This window comes from Montipora foliosa, chromosome 7, assembly GCF_036669935.1.
Source record: "Montipora foliosa isolate CH-2021 chromosome 7, ASM3666993v2, whole genome shotgun sequence".
Classification (NCBI taxonomy): Eukaryota; Metazoa; Cnidaria; class Anthozoa; order Scleractinia; family Acroporidae; genus Montipora; species Montipora foliosa.
This window is the reverse complement of record NC_090875.1, coordinates 12,239,264-12,246,743: the sequence shown is the minus strand read 5'-3', so window position 1 is coordinate 12,246,743 and position 7,480 is coordinate 12,239,264. Positions and strand designations below refer to the sequence as shown.

The following is a 7,480-nucleotide window of genomic DNA, read 5'->3' as shown; positions in this document are numbered from 1 at the left end:
TCCGAGCACGAGTCGAACCTTTGACCTTGTCGTTTCTTTGTTGTTTTCAGTTTGCAGTACCGTGACAACCGAAGTTAAAAACCTCTTTTAAGAAAGTAAGTTAGACTAATTTTTCTTTTAAAAAGATTTATTTAGGCGTGAATAAAAACGACTTCTCCGAGAAAGACTTTGGACGTGCTTTTGGCAAAAAAGCATATGTGACCATATTTGTACATCATTTGCAATCGATAAGCTAGGAAACCAGCTTTGAATATTAAAAGTTTATGTCATGACTAGCTATTTCTAATACATTTCATTGTGAAATTTTCCAAAAACTAAGCTCATCAGCGAATTCGTCACCCAATAACTTCATGATGGCGCAGGCGCAAACAAGGCGTCTCCTGAGCCAACATATTGAAAGCCTGCCTCTGGATAGAGGCCGTTAATTTTAAAGGGCAACTACAGAGAAACGAGATCAGCAGGGCGGAGGCCATACAGTTTGCAATCACGAGGGAAAGTTGCACTTCGCGACATACGGCATAAGCGCTACTATAATGATGATGACAAAGGCGATGATGATGACAACCATATATCAAGTGTGAAGGAGTAGTGTCTTCCAGAAGTTTCTGGTCACACTATGTTTCCATCCCGGGAGGGCAGGGGGTGGGGGGGGGGGAGGGGTGGGTAACTCCCATATAAAAAGGACGGGAGTGCTCGTCGAAAATTTTGAAAAGAACCTCTAAGAGGTACCAAATTATTGGTTTTAATTAGACAAAATTAACAATTAGTTAATTGTAAAAATCTCTCCTGTTATGATTTTATGGCCCAATACCCTAAAAGGTACCACTAAAGCTCCCGCTGAGAACATTTTGAGGCTGAACACCCTAAGCCGGTACCAGAACCTCTAAAATGTACGACGAGCACCCCCGTCCATTTTATCTGGGAGTCCCCCCCCCGCTTCCCTCGGGGGTCTCCACTATCATAAAGGGAGACTGTAGGTGCTTTCAAAGCCTCGGTTATTACATCATAGACAAATCTTATCAAGTGAAGCTGTGATCCTCGCAGTTATGAACGCAATAAAGTCTCTTGTCGATCGCTGAATTATAGGTAGGGTCAGAAATGATGCTAATTAACTACTATTTTAACTTCACCGTTGGTTGCCAAATTACAATTTTGTAATCTGCCGACAAAAGCATTCCTACGGTTGCGGTTGCATATGGATATAACAGAGTTTCGCTTCGTTGCCCCTTCTCAGAGACCACTAAAAAAATAATCAAATAAAGTCTTGTTAAGAATGCAATTTATTAACTGCAATAATCCGCAGTGACTCGAGAACGAGAAACCATTTCAATCACAAGCATTACAGATCAAACCTACTCCCATTGTTGTTAAATTGCAAATATTATGATAAGCCGGCTCTTCGTTTTCTGATAATATTGATATACGTGCGAATATTTTAACGCACCCATCGGTTGAGAACACGTCAATTAATCCCAAACAGTGCAGAAAGTCGCGAAAGCGCAGCTAAACAAGATGGCGGACAGGTTAGGAGACTGCAACAATGTTTGAACACTTTTTTTTTTAATTTTCCACAAGTGCTATTGCATTAATCAAAGTTGTGATTTAGTCGGGATTAGTGAGCCATGACGCGAAATAAACAATTAGTCAAATTGTTGCATGTATATTATAAACAAGTAATCACATGATTTATCTCGTGCAATTTGGGACAAATCAAAAGTCGTAAATATTTCAAAGACTGCAAAATTGCACGAGCCCGTATTGAGTTAGCCTTTAAAAAATGCCAGCGCTGCTTTATCCCAAATTGCACTCAAAGTCATGTGATTACCTATGCAAATCAAATGCAGCTACCGTGAACAAAGACGTGATACTTATTTATATATTTGTTAACTTACTTCAACATTTTTTTTTTTTGCGACGAAGCTCTCGTTGAGGTCCGTTTTAAACGTCGCATTTCACGTGTGCCGAATCTAATGAAAATGAGAAAAATCTGATTGTTTTCCCTCGTGTGCATTAGGTTCGGGACATGTGAAATGCGAAGAGTAAAACGGGTCTTCTCTTTACCATTTCTTTGTTTTCAATTCACTAATATTTGTGAATAAACAAAGGATTTGGAGGGACTATTTGCAAAATGCAAGATTAAAAAGTTTCGTTTCGGGATGTTAAAGTATGGTCGAAGGCCTTTCGCTTTTCAAAGGAGCGAGTTCAGTGATCCTAGGTCCCAGGTTTTTAAAAAATATTACTCTGTACCAAGGAAAAAACTCCAGACTATTTGTCCCCAAAGAAGTGAAGATGGCTCACAAGGAACAAGACCTGTCTCAATAATAGTATAGACCGCACCGGTGGCTCAGTTGGTTGAGCACCGGGCTGCCATGCGGGAGGTCAGGAGTTCGACTCCGGCCGGACCAACACGCAGCGTTAACTGCGGAGAAAGTGCCTCCTTTGTAATGATATCCGCAAATGGTTAGACTTTCAACTGAGTCTTCATGGATATGGACGATAAACCGTAGTCCCCGTTTCAAAACCCTTCAAATGTTCATAACCCTGTGGGAGAAGAGTAGGGCATGGAGTTCCCGGTGTTGCAGTCTGTCCTCTGTTGTTTATCATGGTTGGGAGGGTAAATTGCTCGGGGATACTGGCTACATCAAGCTACTCAAAAATCCAAGGATAAGCAAAAATAGGTAAAAATTTCGCAGAATTGAATTTTAAAGCATACGTGTCCTGTGTCTATCTTTTGACAAGCACTTTTGAGACGAGAAGCGACAAGAGCAGGACAAGAGCCACTGATTTATTCCAGTCATGACGAAACTGATTTTCATGAGTACACACGATTAATTTGAACAAGATAGAGCGCTAAGGTGTTGCATAGTACGGCTTGTCGTGCCTTTAGAAATCCAATCGTCCTCGATCGTGGTCTTCTCATACTGTATCTGGGATTTCAAGAAGCAAGGGGGTTGTTAATGTTAACTTGTGTAAGCGCCTCCTGTACGTCCTATGGAACATTTTCGTAAATTTATACGCACACCGCTCTGAAAAGTTACTTTCCGATGACTAGCTGGAAAGATATCCTTGAAATAGTGTCTGCAAAGCGCAGAAAAAAGAAAGCGAGTTCCTAAGTTGCCTTCACTGGCATTTTGCAACTTTTAATTATCAGGGATAAGCTGTACCAAAGTAAACACGATTAGAAGTGAGTCAACCATAAATTACTTACTCTGTAAAGCCAGCTAGGATTTGGAACGTCAGAAATCTTCGCTGGAACGCCTGGTCTTTTTTCCCGTTTGCCTAAGAAGAGAAGTTATATACAGGAAATGGAAAGTGAGCTCTTCCCTCGAAAGTTAAACCTCCCTTCTGCACCGCAGAATATATCATCATTGGAGATAAAACGCACACAAAAGTCACTTATGGTAATTGCCATACTACGTCAGAACCAAATAATGAATTAATGGCTATTTAAAAACCTTTGTGTTCATTGTATCATTCTGCTTTTGACGACTATAATTAAGGGAAAACCCCTCGAGATATGAAATCCGGATGAGTTCCGTTGCTGAAACAAAATCACTTCCTTTTTTCGTGGACAAACAAAAAGAATACGAGAATTATTGTTATCGCTGTCTAGTTCTTGAGCTTTCGCTCCTCGAAAAGATCGGAAGTTGCGAGTTGTCCAACGAGTTTCGAAAGTTTGAAAATGTTTTGCACGGATAACTTTCAAGCTAGATAAGCATCAAAACAAGCTGAAACCGAGCTCCTTCATTACCATACCGTCCTTTGATATCCCTACAAAAAAAACGCCGTTTTTGGCACTACAAACTTATAGTCAGGGCTTTCAATTGAATTTTACGAATCACCCACTAAAATGTCATGCTGCATGCGTTGTAAGATTTCAAAAAGAGTAAAATAAATCCGCCGAGGTTAATCGAAGTTTGGTTTCAGCTCAAGAGGATATCGATAAATTCCCTCGGTCTAATGAGCTTGATCAACATGTCCTAACGAGTAACCTTGACAAAGCTAAAAACATCTTACCTCTCCCTGGTGAAATCAGCTCTTTGCCAAACAATTACGAATTCTCAGCGATACAAGCATATTTCGTGACCAGTGAACAGTGATGATTCAAGTCATTTTCGTGACGAGTTATTTTTGAATTAATTCATTTCTAGTGTGGAAAGTGTAACTGGGAGTTGTTGAACACAGGAAAGAGTCTAAAAAAGTGGTATAAATTCTTCCCATTCCGTGCTCTATCATCCGTCAAATTGGCATTCCTAAGGTCTTGCCAAAATACGAATTTCAATTTGTAAACTTTATAATCAAAGCGTTCGAGTATGTTTATCATGTTGATATTCATGTTATAAGCAAACTGGGGATCTGGTCGGCATCTATAACTCTCTTATTTGGAAAGTCGCGTTTCTTTTTATGTGTTTTTTTTGCTTGCGGTTATTGCCGTGATTTGTGGTTATTTATATCATAAGCAATGAACCTAAAGTTAGGAACCCTTTTTTACGTCGTTGCAGCAAATTCATTGTAGTCGCTGAAAACATGATCGGAACCGGAGAGGATAAGCTGAAACTCAAAGTTTTCTTACTATTCCAATCTAAATCGTCTACCACTTTGAAATTATCCAAAAACAAACTCGATTCAATTTCTATACAAAACGCTTCGCCGTAATACTGAAGTGCAGATCAATACAACCCAGCAGATTTCTGTTGACACTCTTGTTCACTCCAGCATCATCCAATATAGGTAATATAATGTTATGGAACAACAAGTCAATCGTGGTTAATATCTCATTTTTGATGACAAATGTTTTAAACTTTTCACATGACACATAGTGAAAGTGTTGACGTTTACAGAGGTTTGTACCGCAGCAGGATCGTAGAAATCGCTCACGGCCGCCAAGCAATACAAAGGTAATAATAATAATAATAATAATAATAATAATAATAATAATAATAATAATAATAATAATAATAATAATATGACATTTTCCAAATGTCACAGGTTTCATGTTCTCTGGGAAGGATCGAAATAAGAATTAGATAATGGGGAAAAATCGCTAACAGTTCACGATCGATAGTGCAACAATCTGTTCTAATTCGAGCATTTTGCTCGTGGCTTAAAACACATATCACTTGGCTCTATAGGTTTTGGTCAAAAATTAAAATCACTTACCCCTCGCGAACAAGTCTCGATGGATTTGTACCGACAACAAGAAGCGACCGGGATCCTGAGGCCAGCAATACTGCCTATGTCCGACTGATAATAAGATCTATCTTCATCAGGAGATACAGTGCAGTAGAGATATAATGCAGTAATATAACACTCTAAGTTCCCAATTTACACGTAACTGACAACAATGAAATGATTTCAGAGTACCAAAGAGCCTTGTAAGTTATCCAGACTCTGGTAACCTTCTCAATTCTAAACAAATTCTTGCACCCTAACCACTGCGCGAAAATTCGCTATATTGCCTTCGTGTTTTTATAAGTATTAGCTTGAAGAAAGGTTCTAGATCATTCATAAGATCGGTCTTCCACGTATTACAATCCAGTCCTATTTTTACGTTAGGTTCACAACACTAAGTCATTAAAATCATGAAGAACCGTTTTAAAGACCTTTCAAAATTAATCGATAAAAAGGATTATTATATCTCTCAGATAGTACGCGCGCTGTAATTGGCTAAATTAGCCGGCCGTATTCTACAGTACGGCCCGCTGTACAGCCCGCTAAATTTAAAATTTCGATAAAACATCATCTAGCGAGTTTTTCATGTCATTTCTGTTGCATAAACTTGTACTGAAAACTGCTTGAATCTTGCAAGCAACTATTTCAAACTTAACAGCCAAGAAGATTTAGTTTTTGGAATTTTGGCACGGCAATCTTTGTGGCAGTTGAACCTTCCGCTTGACTTTGACTAGTTTCCTTGCCCGCGCGCCGGATTAACCTCAGACATATAATAAATATCTTACTAACCGAGTTTTCTCCGTCCGTACTGTAAGTTACGGATCCTCGTTTTTTCCCGTTGACTTATGGCCCAAGCGCGAATCAACGGGAAAAAACTCGGTCCGTAACTTACAGTACATATTATGTACATATTATGTTCTTCTGGTATAACGTCTACTGTCTGTAAGAGAGCTTATGGAAACTAAAGAACTCCGGAAACACTTGGGTATTATTCACATAACTTTTCGTTATGCATTATATTTCATACACTAATAGATAAAAGGCTGTTTGACAATCAGTATATCTTCCAGTTTTCACCCATATGAACCATGTGAGCGCTAGATGGGCCCACAAAAAGACAGAGAAAAACCAGGGTGGGAATTGAGCCCACGACCTTCGGGTTAGAACACCGCTGCTCTAGCACTTTACATTACCCTCTAATAGTTAATTATGTTTCTATACAACCTGGTTTGACAAAAAAGTGACTAGGCGAAAAGGATAAAGTGTAGATGCTAACAACTCCTAAAGCGTTATTGTAAGCCTCACCATTGAGTTTTTAAAACAAAACCGGAGGCTGCATTTTTCGTTTCAGGAATGCAGCTTAATTTAAATATCGCCCTTTGGCCTCTACTATTGAAAGGAGGAAAATTATGTTGCGTCTAATGTTTTTCTTTCTGTTTCGGTTTTATTTTGCCTTGTTTTAGGAAATTAGTCAACGAAATTCAGTTCATTGGGGAGAACGACTGACCGAAGAATTCATGACGAAAAGACGTTTTTAAGCATCATACGTAGAATTAAAGCTTAAAGAACTTTTAGTTTTGAGACTAGACTGAATTGTTCATTTTAGATGCCTTTCCGGAAATCCATTTGAGGTTTTTTTTTTTTACCGTCAATGATTTACAGAGTCGGCAAGAAAGAAGAAAAGCGTTAACGCGCGCGACGCACGTGCAGCTCGGTTTAACCAATAATATTATTGCTTTGTCATGTTGGTGATGCAGTCTCAGTTGCGAGAAACATAAAAACCTAGCCACCCAAGCTGCGAGTAACGCATGATTCCCTTCAATAAATCGTAAAATATTAATATCTTTATAAACAGATTAGTGACGATTGGTAAGATACCGGCATTTTGCAATTCAACTCAACAATATGGCTATTTTTAATATTTCAGCCTAGTTTGCAAAATGGAGCGAGTATCGGGTTTCTGATTCCTTGCTTCGACTGCTAAACATTGAAATCATGCAGGCCATGCGAAGTCTCAGATACACGAACTTTCAAATTGAAGGAATTCGAATATTGATTTGTGAATGGTCCTTAAAAGTTCGGAAGAGCTCTTTAAATGCAATCAGCCCACGTGACCCAAGAGGCAAAAAATATTTGATACAAAGTTACAGCCTATTTAAGAGGTCTCGTTACTTGTTATTTTGTTTCAGTAAAGTTTATGACTACTAACCTCTTTCCTTAAAGAACTCAGCAGCACTACTTTGCAAAACGTAATTCCAGTTTTGGTCGCAGCAAAAGAAATTTTGAATCCACATAAGTCTGACGATTA

The 7,480-nt window shown here is 38.8% G+C and overlaps 1 protein-coding gene and 1 long non-coding RNA gene across 2 annotated transcripts in view; one reads left to right on the top strand and one right to left on the bottom strand.

Annotated features, from left to right (window-relative positions):
- LOC138010522 (ETS-related transcription factor Elf-4-like) overlaps positions 1-7,480 on the bottom strand; it is a 33,017-nt gene that overhangs the window by 8,175 nt on the left and 17,362 nt on the right. The window contains exon 3 of the mRNA XM_068857505.1: positions 3,209-3,279. The gene's annotated coding sequence lies outside the window, so the exon portion shown is untranslated. The remainder of the gene's footprint in view (positions 1-3,208; positions 3,280-7,480) is intronic.
- Positions 4,020-7,362, top strand: LOC138010523 (uncharacterized). Its single transcript, XR_011124489.1, has 3 exons — positions 4,020-4,731; positions 4,821-4,898; positions 6,636-7,362. It is a non-coding gene; the product is annotated as an uncharacterized lncRNA (long non-coding RNA).